Source organism: Protopterus annectens, chromosome 3.part0 (assembly GCF_019279795.1).
Source record: "Protopterus annectens isolate FY-2018-M chromosome 3.part0, PAN1.0, whole genome shotgun sequence".
Taxonomy (NCBI): Eukaryota; Metazoa; Chordata; order Ceratodontiformes; family Protopteridae; genus Protopterus; species Protopterus annectens.
The window spans coordinates 1,564,940,919-1,564,953,144 of NC_056731.1; the positions used below are offsets into that span (position 1 = coordinate 1,564,940,919).

General features: G+C 39.4%; 4 non-coding genes across 4 annotated transcripts; all 4 read left to right on the forward strand.

Moving 5' to 3' along the window:
- Nucleotides 1–661: 661 nt before the first annotated feature.
- TRNAR-UCU lies at nt 662–751 on the forward strand. The gene is given in 2 exon segments: nt 662–698; nt 716–751. It is a non-coding gene; the product is annotated as a tRNA-Arg (tRNA).
- Nucleotides 752–2,674: 1,923 nt separating this feature from the next.
- TRNAR-UCU lies at nt 2,675–2,764 on the forward strand. Its single transcript is given in 2 exon segments — nt 2,675–2,711; nt 2,729–2,764. It is a non-coding gene; the product is annotated as a tRNA-Arg (tRNA).
- A 1,925-nt stretch (nt 2,765–4,689) lies between these two features.
- On the forward strand, nt 4,690–4,779 carry TRNAR-UCU. The gene is given in 2 exon segments: nt 4,690–4,726; nt 4,744–4,779. It is a non-coding gene; the product is annotated as a tRNA-Arg (tRNA).
- A 1,924-nt stretch (nt 4,780–6,703) lies between these two features.
- TRNAR-UCU lies at nt 6,704–6,793 on the forward strand. Its single transcript is given in 2 exon segments — nt 6,704–6,740; nt 6,758–6,793. It is a non-coding gene; the product is annotated as a tRNA-Arg (tRNA).
- The last annotated feature ends 5,433 nt before the right edge of the window (nt 6,794–12,226 follow it).

A 12,226-nucleotide genomic window follows, 5' to 3' on the forward strand; every position in this document is an offset into this window, starting at 1 on the left:
AGTTGGCACAGAGGACTTAGCCAACCAGGTGTTAGCTCCTTAGCAGCCTCAGCACAGGTCAGCTCTGTGACCTAAATGCAGCTTTTGAGCAGAGCTTAAATTTCCTCATGCAAGAGCCACTCTGTGTGTTTGCAATGGTGCTTTCTACCTGGAAGAACCACCCAAACTTGTTGCCTGCTTTTGCTTTAAATAGTGATTAAGCATTGTGCTATTTTTTCCTGCAGCACGGTGCCTCAGAAATGTAGCCATAGAAGACATGACGGTAAAAATAGATATCAGGTGGTAAGGTTTCTTTATTCCTTAAAACAAAGTTGATTTGCATCTACCTTGCTGTGGAAAACATGAACTTCTGAAAACTGTTATGTTGGACAGGTGAAATAAAGGCTTGGACTCTTGCTAAGAACACTTCGGTTATGTTGGGCCACCAAGAGTGATGGAAAGGAGTGACCGGCTTGGCTAAATGTTAGTAGCAAGCAAGCTGCTTCTCTTGTAGCAAGACTGGTGAGAGTCTTAATGAGATGTGTATGAGTGGGCTTTGAAAGTTTTGTGGAATACCTTACCTCATTAAAAGTGTGTAAAGACACATCTTTGTGATGAGTGTAGACCATGCCTATAGTCAAAGAGAGGAAGAATTAAGAGCAAAAAAGGTCGGTGCTCTACTGGCTCTGTGGCGCAATGGATAGCGCATTGGACTTCTAGTAAAATGGTAAAAGGCATTCAAAGGTTGTGGGTTCGAGTCCCACCAGAGTCGGCTTTTAGAATCCCAAATGGCTTTTGCTACTCTGTTTCTAATAAATGGCAGCAGCTGGCAGAGTGCCAATAGTCCTACCTCACAGCACTAACTCAAAGATAGGCTGCAAGTCTGTCCTCTGGGTCAGGCTGTGTTTTGTCAGTTTTCTTTAGGTAATCTGGATGCCTCCAACCTGCCATAGTGATCATCCCCTATTGGCTGTTCTGAATCCTCCGTACATGTATGTGTATCTATACTCGTCACTATTTACATACGTTGCATTTACCCTGGTCTTGGAAGAATGGATCATGACTGAAAGGGGGCAGAGAAGGACAGCCAGTTTATCCACATGTCGGCAAATTTATGAACTTAAAAAGATGGAGATGAATAATCTGGGGTATAGTTTTGTTGACATATTTCCTTACGTCAACATCACTCTAAAAGCTGAAAGTCCATGGCTGACTTCCGTGTTTCCTTGCAGCACATATTTAGTCATTGGAATGTCTGCCAAATTTACAAGAAATTTAGCGTCAGGCCTCATTGCTAGGAAAGCTCAGCTACCCACCATGTTTTGTTTCACCACTTCTGCACCTTAAGTGGGAATGGTATTTCTTGGGAAGAGAAGGGAAGCAGGAAAGGGAGGTTGAATACACTAATTTCATAGAAACCCATAACCAGGACAGCATTCTGAGATGTGGGAAATAATCTGGGTACAGAAAAAGCCTAAGGTGGAACCTAATCTTGCTGCAGCATTTTCAGGTTGGAGCCAGGGAATATTACAGAGCATGTGAGTCTTAGTGGAATCGCCTTGTCTAACTGATTAAAGATTGCTGGTCAGTACTTATAGTCAAGCTTCTTAATGGAAGCTGCAATGAGTTTTGTCTCATTACCTGACAGCGACCGTTTATGTACAGTTATGAGGCATGCAGACCAGGACAGTGACGAGACATTTAGCCTACTTGCCCCAGAGCACTGTGTTTTCAACTGATTTGCTCAGAGGCAAACACTTGGCAAATAGAGTCTGGGGACTGGGGGAATCAAACCTTAGATTATAAGGGATAACTGGATAACACCTCATCGCCTTAGTCCTCTACACTAGATGGCAGACAAAAATTTCACATCTAAAACTCCTCTGACAACTTTAGCTCTACACATGAAATCTTGGAAAGAAGCCTTAGAAAGACTTGAACTCAGAACCTTTACATTACAAAGTCAACAACATAACCACTTCACTACAACACTGATGAAAGAAACCAGCTCCATGCATTCCTAATTCTCCACAAGAGTTGGCACAGAGGACTTAGCCAACCAGGTGTTAGCTCCTTAGCAGCCTCAGCACAGGTCAGCTCTGTGACCTAAATGCAGCTTTTGAGCAGAGCTTAAATTTCCTCATGCAAGAGCCACTCTGTGTGTTTGCAATGGTGCTTTCTACCTGGAAGAACCACCCAAACTTGTTGCCTGCTTTTGCTTTAAATAGTGATTAAGCATTGTGCTATTTTTTCCTGCAGCACGGTGCCTCAGAAATGTAGCCATAGAAGACATGACGGTAAAAATAGATATCAGGTGGTAAGGTTTCTTTATTCCTTAAAACAAAGTTGATTTGCATCTACCTTGCTGTGGAAAACATGAACTTCTGAAAACTGTTATGTTGGACAGGTGAAATAAAGGCTTGGACTCTTGCTAAGAACACTTCGGTTATGTTGGGCCACCAAGAGTGATGGAAAGGAGTGACCGCTTGGCTAAATGTTAGTAGCAAGCAAGCTGCTTCTCTTGTAGCAAGACTGGTGAGAGTCTTAATGAGATGTGTATGAGTGGGCTTTGAAAGTTTTGTGGAATACCTTACCTCATTAAAAGTGTGTAAAGACACATCTTTGTGATGAGTGTAGACCATGCCTATAGTCAAAGAGAGGAAGAATTAAGAGCAAAAAAGGTCGGTGCTCTACTGGCTCTGTGGCGCAATGGATAGCGCATTGGACTTCTAGTAAAATGGTAAAAGGCATTCAAAGGTTGTGGGTTCGAGTCCCACCAGAGTCGGCTTTTAGAATCCCAAATGGCTTTTGCTACTCTGTTTCTAATAAATGGCAGCAGCTGGCAGAGTGCCAATAGTCCTACCTCACAGCACTAACTCAAAGATAGGCTGCAAGTCTGTCCTCTGGGTCAGGCTGTGTTTTGTCAGTTTTCTTTAGGTAATCTGGATGCCTCCAACCTGCCATAGTGATCATCCCCTATTGGCTGTTCTGAATCCTCCGTACATGTATGTGTATCTATACTCGTCACTATTTACATACGTTGCATTTACCCTGGTCTTGGAAGAATGGATCATGACTGAAAGGGGGCAGAGAAGGACAGCCAGTTTATCCACATGTCGGCAAATTTATGAACTTAAAAAGATGGAGATGAATAATCTGGGGTATAGTTTTGTTGACATATTTCCTTACGTCAACATCACTCTAAAAGCTGAAAGTCCATGGCTGACTTCCGTGTTTCCTTGCAGCACATATTTAGTCATTGGAATGTCTGCCAAATTTACAAGAAATTTAGCGTCAGGCCTCATTGCTAGGAAAGCTCAGCTACCCACCATGTTTTGTTTCACCACTTCTGCACCTTAAGTGGGAATGGTATTTCTTGGGAAGAGAAGGGAAGCAGGAAAGGGAGGTTGAATACACTAATTTCATAGAAACCCATAACCAGGACAGCATTCTGAGATGTGGGAAATAATCTGGGTACAGAAAAAGCCTAAGGTGGAACCTAATCTTGCTGCAGCATTTTCAGGTTGGAGCCAGGGAATATTACAGAGCATGTGAGTCTTAGTGGAATCGCCTTGTCTAACTGATTAAAGATTGCTGGTCAGTACTTATAGTCAAGCTTCTTAATGGAAGCTGCAATGAGTTTTGTCTCATTACCTGACAGCGACCGTTTATGTACAGTTATGAGGCATGCAGACCAGGACAGTGACGAGACATTTAGCCTACTTGCCCCAGAGCACTGTGTTTTCAACTGATTTGCTCAGAGGCAAACACTTGGCAAATAGAGTCTGGGGACTGGGGGAATCAAACCTTAGATTATAAGGGATAACTGGATAACACCTCATCGCCTTAGTCCTCTACACTAGATGGCAGACAAAAATTTCACATCTAAAACTCCTCTGACAACTTTAGCTCTACACATGAAATCTTGGAAAGAAGCCTTAGAAAGACTTGAACTCAGAACCTTTACATTACAAAGTCAACAACATAACCACTTCACTACAACACTGATGAAAGAAACCAGCTCCATGCATTCCTAATTCTCCACAAGAGTTGGCACAGAGGACTTAGCCAACCAGGTGTTAGCTCCTTAGCAGCCTCAGCACAGGTCAGCTCTGTGACCTAAATGCAGCTTTTGAGCAGAGCTTAAATTTCCTCATGCAAGAGCCACTCTGTGTGTTTGCAATGGTGCTTTCTACCTGGAAGAACCACCCAAACTTGTTGCCTGCTTTTGCTTTAAATAGTGATTAAGCATTGTGCTATTTTTCCCTGCAGCACGGTGCCTCAGAAATGTAGCCATAGAAGACATGACGGTAAAAATAGATATCAGGTGGTAAGGTTTCTTTATTCCTTAAAACAAAGTTGATTTGCATCTACCTTGCTGTGGAAAACATGAACTTCTGAAAACTGTTATGTTGGACAGGTGAAATAAAGGCTTGGACTCTTGCTAAGAACACTTCGGTTATGTTGGGCCACCAAGAGTGATGGAAAGGAGTGACCAAGCTTGGCTAAATGTTAGTAGCAAGCAAGCTGCTTCTCTTGTAGCAAGACTGGTGAGAGTCTTAATGAGATGTGTATGAGTGGGCTTTGAAAGTTTTGTGGAATACCTTACCTCATTAAAAGTGTGTAAAGACACATCTTTGTGATGAGTGTAGACCATGCCTATAGTCAAAGAGAGGAAGAATTAAGAGCAAAAAAGGTCGGTGCTCTACTGGCTCTGTGGCGCAATGGATAGCGCATTGGACTTCTAGTAAAATGGTAAAAGGCATTCAAAGGTTGTGGGTTCGAGTCCCACCAGAGTCGGCTTTTAGAATCCCAAATGGCTTTTGCTACTCTGTTTCTAATAAATGGCAGCAGCTGGCAGAGTGCCAATAGTCCTACCTCACAGCACTAACTCAAAGATAGGCTGCAAGTCTGTCCTCTGGGTCAGGCTGTGTTTTGTCAGTTTTCTTTAGGTAATCTGGATGCCTCCAACCTGCCATAGTGATCATCCCCTATTGGCTGTTCTGAATCCTCCGTACATGTATGTGTATCTATACTCGTCACTATTTACATACGTTGCATTTACCCTGGTCTTGGAAGAATGGATCATGACTGAAAGGGGCAGAGAAGGACAGCCAGTTTATCCACATGTCGGCAAATTTATGAACTTAAAAAGATGGAGATGAATAATCTGGGGTATAGTTTTGTTGACATATTTCCTTACGTCAACATCACTCTAAAAGCTGAAAGTCCATGGCTGACTTCCGTGTTTCCTTGCAGCACATATTTAGTCATTGGAATGTCTGCCAAATTTACAAGAAATTTAGCGTCAGGCCTCATTGCTAGGAAAGCTCAGCTACCCACCATGTTTTGTTTCACCACTTCTGCACCTTAAGTGGGAATGGTATTTCTTGGGAAGAGAAGGGAAGCAGGAAAGGGAGGTTGAATACACTAATTTCATAGAAACCCATAACCAGGACAGCATTCTGAGATGTGGGAAATAATCTGGGTACAGAAAAAGCCTAAGGTGGAACCTAATCTTGCTGCAGCATTTTCAGGTTGGAGCCAGGGAATATTACAGAGCATGTGAGTCTTAGTGGAATCGCCTTGTCTAACTGATTAAAGATTGCTGGTCAGTACTTATAGTCAAGCTTCTTAATGGAAGCTGCAATGAGTTTTGTCTCATTACCTGACAGCGACCGTTTATGTACAGTTATGAGGCATGCAGACCAGGACAGTGACGAGACATTTAGCCTACTTGCCCCAGAGCACTGTGTTTTCAACTGATTTGCTCAGAGGCAAACACTTGGCAAATAGAGTCTGGGGACTGGGGGAATCAAACCTTAGATTATAAGGGATAACTGGATAACACCTCATCGCCTTAGTCCTCTACACTAGATGGCAGACAAAAATTTCACATCTAAAACTCCTCTGACAACTTTAGCTCTACACATGAAATCTTGGAAAGAAGCCTTAGAAAGACTTGAACTCAGAACCTTTACATTACAAAGTCAACAACATAACCACTTCACTACAACACTGATGAAAGAAACCAGCTCCATGCATTCCTAATTCTCCACAAGAGTTGGCACAGAGGACTTAGCCAACCAGGTGTTAGCTCCTTAGCAGCCTCAGCACAGGTCAGCTCTGTGACCTAAATGCAGCTTTTGAGCAGAGCTTAAATTTCCTCATGCAAGAGCCACTCTGTGTGTTTGCAATGGTGCTTTCTACCTGGAAGAACCACCCAAACTTGTTGCCTGCTTTTGCTTTAAATAGTGATTAAGCATTGTGCTATTTTTTCCTGCAGCACGGTGCCTCAGAAATGTAGCCATAGAAGACATGACGGTAAAAATAGATATCAGGTGGTAAGGTTTCTTTATTCCTTAAAACAAAGTTGATTTGCATCTACCTTGCTGTGGAAAACATGAACTTCTGAAAACTGTTATGTTGGACAGGTGAAATAAAGGCTTGGACTCTTGCTAAGAACACTTCGGTTATGTTGGGCCACCAAGAGTGATGGAAAGGAGTGACCGCGCTTGGCTAAATGTTAGTAGCAAGCAAGCTGCTTCTCTTGTAGCAAGACTGGTGAGAGTCTTAATGAGATGTGTATGAGTGGGCTTTGAAAGTTTTGTGGAATACCTTACCTCATTAAAAGTGTGTAAAGACACATCTTTGTGATGAGTGTAGACCATGCCTATAGTCAAAGAGAGGAAGAATTAAGAGCAAAAAAGGTCGGTGCTCTACTGGCTCTGTGGCGCAATGGATAGCGCATTGGACTTCTAGTAAAATGGTAAAAGGCATTCAAAGGTTGTGGGTTCGAGTCCCACCAGAGTCGGCTTTTAGAATCCCAAATGGCTTTTGCTACTCTGTTTCTAATAAATGGCAGCAGCTGGCAGAGTGCCAATAGTCCTACCTCACAGCACTAACTCAAAGATAGGCTGCAAGTCTGTCCTCTGGGTCAGGCTGTGTTTTGTCAGTTTTCTTTAGGTAATCTGGATGCCTCCAACCTGCCATAGTGATCATCCCCTATTGGCTGTTCTGAATCCTCCGTACATGTATGTGTATCTATACTCGTCACTATTTACATACGTTGCATTTACCCTGGTCTTGGAAGAATGGATCATGACTGAAAGGGGGCAGAGAAGGACAGCCAGTTTATCCACATGTCGGCAAATTTATGAACTTAAAAAGATGGAGATGAATAATCTGGGGTATAGTTTTGTTGACATATTTCCTTACGTCAACATCACTCTAAAAGCTGAAAGTCCATGGCTGACTTCCGTGTTTCCTTGCAGCACATATTTAGTCATTGGAATGTCTGCCAAATTTACAAGAAATTTAGCGTCAGGCCTCATTGCTAGGAAAGCTCAGCTACCCACCATGTTTTGTTTCACCACTTCTGCACCTTAAGTGGGAATGGTATTTCTTGGGAAGAGAAGGGAAGCAGGAAAGGGAGGTTGAATACACTAATTTCATAGAAACCCATAACCAGGACAGCATTCTGAGATGTGGGAAATAATCTGGGTACAGAAAAAGCCTAAGGTGGAACCTAATCTTGCTGCAGCATTTTCAGGTTGGAGCCAGGGAATATTACAGAGCATGTGAGTCTTAGTGGAATCGCCTTGTCTAACTGATTAAAGATTGCTGGTCAGTACTTATAGTCAAGCTTCTTAATGGAAGCTGCAATGAGTTTTGTCTCATTACCTGACAGCGACCGTTTATGTACAGTTATGAGGCATGCAGACCAGGACAGTGACGAGACATTTAGCCTACTTGCCCCAGAGCACTGTGTTTTCAACTGATTTGCTCAGAGGCAAACACTTGGCAAATAGAGTCTGGGGACTGGGGGAATCAAACCTTAGATTATAAGGGATAACTGGATAACACCTCATCGCCTTAGTCCTCTACACTAGATGGCAGACAAAAATTTCACATCTAAAACTCCTCTGACAACTTTAGCTCTACACATGAAATCTTGGAAAGAAGCCTTAGAAAGACTTGAACTCAGAACCTTTACATTACAAAGTCAACAACATAACCACTTCACTACAACACTGATGAAAGAAACCAGCTCCATGCATTCCTAATTCTCCACAAGTGTTTCACTTCATTGATATTCGGTTTCTGCCTTATATAAGTGGTACATTTTGGATTATTTTCTGCTTAAGCTCTGAGCTTTCGCCATCTAAGACCTACCTGCAATCAAAGGGATGTATAAGTGATTTTATGTAAATCTTTATCTAAACTTTGTTCAAATAATACAGCATTTAAATTGATTTATTTGTGTTGCATTGAATACTATCTGGCTGGAGGTTGAGGCTCTGTTTTTTCAGTTAATGCTTGTTAAAATTTAGTGCTAGTTATAATTCCTGCAAAACAAGTGATAAGTGGTGGAAGTTTCACTTCATTGATATTTGGTTTCTGCCTTTAATAATAGGTACATTTTGGATTATTTTCTGCTTAAACTCTGAGCTTTGGCCGGCAAAATCCTACCTGCAAACAACTGGATGTATAAGTGAATTTAAGTAAATATTTATCTGCAGTTTTTTTTCAAATAATACAGCATTTAAATTGATTTATTTGTGTTGCATTGAATACTATCTAGCTGGAAGTTGTGGCTCTGTTTTTTCAGTTAATGCTTGCTAGAATTTAGTGCTAGATAAAATCCCTGCATAGGCAGTGATAAGTAGGGCAAGTTTCACTTCATTGAAATTCGGTTTCTGCCTTATATAAGTCATCATTTTGGATTATTTTCTGCTAAAACTCTGAGCGTTGGCCAGCTAAGACCTATCTGCAATCAACTTGACATATAAATGAATTAAAGTAAATCCTTATCTGCACTTTTTTCAAATAATACAGCATTTAAATTGATTAATTTGTGTTGCATTGAATACTATCTAGCTGGAGGTTGTGGCTCTATTTTTTCAGTTAATGCTTGTTAGAAGTTAGTGCTAGTTAGAATTCCTGCATAGCCAGTGATAACTGGGGGAAGTTTCACTACACTGATATTCGGTTTCTGTCTTATATAAGTGGAACATTTTGGTCTATTTTCTGCTTAAACTCTAAACTCTGTCTGGCTAAGATCAATCCGCAACCAACTGGACATATAAGTGAATTTAAGTAAATCTTTATCTGCACTTTTTTCAAATAATACAGCATGTAAATTGGTTTATTTGTGTTGCATTGAATACTATCTATCTGGAAGTTGTTTCTCTGTTTTTTCAGTTAATGCTTGTTAGAATTTAATGCTAGTAAGAATTGCTGCATAACCAGTGATAAGTAGGAAAAGTTTCACTCCATTGAATTCCGTTTTCTGCCTTATATAAGTGGTACATTTTGGATTATTTTCTGCTTAATCTCTGAGCTTTAGCCGTCTAAGACCTACCTGCAATCAGCTGGATGTATTAGTGAATTTAAGGAAATCTTTATCTGCACTTTTTTCAAATAATACAGCATTTAAATTGGTTTATTTGTGTTGCATTGAATATTATCTAGCTGTAAGTTGTGGCTCTGTTTTTTCAGTTAATGCTTGTTAGACTTTAGTGCTAGTTATAATTCTTGCATAGCCAGTGATAACTGGGGGAAGTTTCACTTCACTGATATTCCATTTATCCCTTTAATAAGAGGTACATTTTGGATTAATTTCTGCTTAAACTCTGAGCTTTGGCTGGCAAAAACCTACCTGCAAACAACTGGATGTATAAGTGAATTTAAGTAAATATTTATCTGCACTTTTTTCAAATAATACAGCATTTAAGTTGATTTATTTCTGGTGAATTGAATACTATCTAGCTGGAAGTTGTGGCTCTGTTTTTTCAGTTAATGCTTGCTAGAATTTAGTGCTAGATAGAATTCCTGCATAGGCAGTGATAAGTAGGGCAAGTTTCACTTCATTGATATTCGGTTTCTGCCTTATATTAGTGGTTCATTTTGGATTATTTTGTGCTTAAACTCTGAGCTCTGGCCGGCTAATACCTACCTGCAATCAACTGGACATATAAGTGAATTGAAGTAAATCTTTATCTGCACTTTTTCAAATAATACAGCATTTAAATTGATTTATTTGTGTTGCATTGAATATTATCTAGCTGGAAGTTGTGGCTCTGTTTTTTCAGTTAATGCTTGTTAGAATTTAGTGCTAGTTAGAATTCCTGCATAGCCAGTGGTAAGTGGTTGAAGTTTCACTTCATTGATATTTGGTTTCTGCCTTATATAAGTAGTACATTCTGGATTATTTTCTGCTTAAACTCTGAGATTTGGCCGGCTAAGATCTACCTGCCTTTAACTGGACGTATAAGTGAATTTAAGTAAATCTTTATTTGCACTTTTTTGAAATAATACAGCATTTAAATTGATTAATTTGTGTTGCATTGAATGCTATCTATCTGGAAGTTGTGGCTCTGTTTTTTCAGTTAATGCTTGTTAGAATTTAGTGCTAGTTAGAATTCCTGCATAGCCAGTGATAAGTGGGGGAAGTTTCACTTTATTGATATTCGGTTTCTGCCTTATATAAGTGGTACATTTTGGATTATTTTTTGCTTAAGCTCTGAGCTTTGGCAGGCCAAGACCTACCTATAATCAAATGATTGTATTAGTTAATTTAAGTAAATCTTTATCTGCTCTTTTTCAAATAATACAGCATTTACATTAATTTATTTGTGTTGCATTGAATTCTATCAGGCTGGAAGTTGTGGCTGTGTTTTTTAGTTTATGCTTGTTAAAATTTTGTGCTAGTTATAATTCCTGCAAAACAAGTGATAAGTGGGAGAAGTTTCATTTCATTGATTTTTGGTGTCTGCCTTTAATAAGAGGTGCATTTTGGATTATTTTCTGGTTAAAATCTGTGCTTTGTCCGGCAAAAACCTACCTACAAACAACTGGATGTATAAGTGAATTTAAGTAAATATTTATCTGCACTTTTTCAAATAAGACAGCATTTAAATTGATTAATTTGTGTTGCATTGAATACTATCTAGCTGGAAGTTGTGGCTCTGTTTTTTCAGTTAATGCTTGCTAGAATTTAGTGCTAGATAAAACTCCTGCATAGGCAGTGATAAGTAGGGCAAGTTTCACTTCATTGAAATTTGGTTTCTGCCTTATATAAGTGGTTCATTTTGGTTTATTTTCTGCTTAAACTCTGAGCATTGGCCAGCTAAGACCTACCTGTAATCAACTGGTCATATAAATGAATTAAAGTAAATCCGTATCTGCACTTTTTTCAAATAATACAGCATTTAAATTGATTTATTTGTGTTGCATTGTATATTATCTAGCTGGAAGTTGTGGCTCTGTTTTTTCAGTTAATGCTTGTTAGAATTTAGTGCTAGTTAGAATTCTTGCATAGCCAGTGATGAGTGGGGGAAGTTTCACTTCATTGATATTCGGCTTCTGCCTTATATAAGTGGTACATTTTGGATTATTTTCTGCTTAAACTCTGAGCTTTGGCCTGCTAAGACCTACCTGAGGTTTAATGGGATGTATAAGTGAATTTAAGTAAATCTTTATCTGCACCTTTTTCAAATAACAAAGCATTTAAATTGATTAATTTGTGTTGCATTGAATACTATCTAGCTGGAGGTTGTGGCTCTATTTTTTCAGTTAATGCTTGTTAGAAGTTAGTGCTAGTTAGAATTCCTGCATAGCCAGTGATAACTGGGGGAAGTTTCACTTCATTGATATTCGGTTTCTGCCTTGTATAAGTGGTACATTTTGGATTATTTTCTGCTTAAACTCTGAGCTCTGGCCAGCTAAGACCAACCTGCAATCAACTGGACATATAAGTGTATTTATGTAAATCTTTATCCTAACTTTTTTCAAATAATACAGCATTTAAATTGGTTTATTTGTGTTGCATTGAATATTATCTAGCTGGAAGTTGTGGCTCTGTTTTTTCAGTTAATGCTTGTTAGAATTTAGTGCTAGTTATAATTCCTGCATAGCCAGTGATAACTTGGGAAAGTTTCATTTCATTGATATTCCGTTTATGCCTTTAATAAGAGGTACATTTTGGATTATTTTCTGCTTAAACCCTGAGCTTTGGCTGTCAAAAACCTACCTGCAAACAACTGGATGTATAAGTCAATTTAAGTAAATATTTATCTGCACTTTTTTGAAATAATACAGCATTTAAATTGATGTATTTGTGTTGCATTGAATACTATCTAGCTGGAAGTTGTGGCTCTGTTTTTTCAGTTAATGCTTGCTAGAATTTAGTGCTAGATAGAATTCCTGCATAGACAGTGATAAGTAGGGCATGTTTCACTTCATT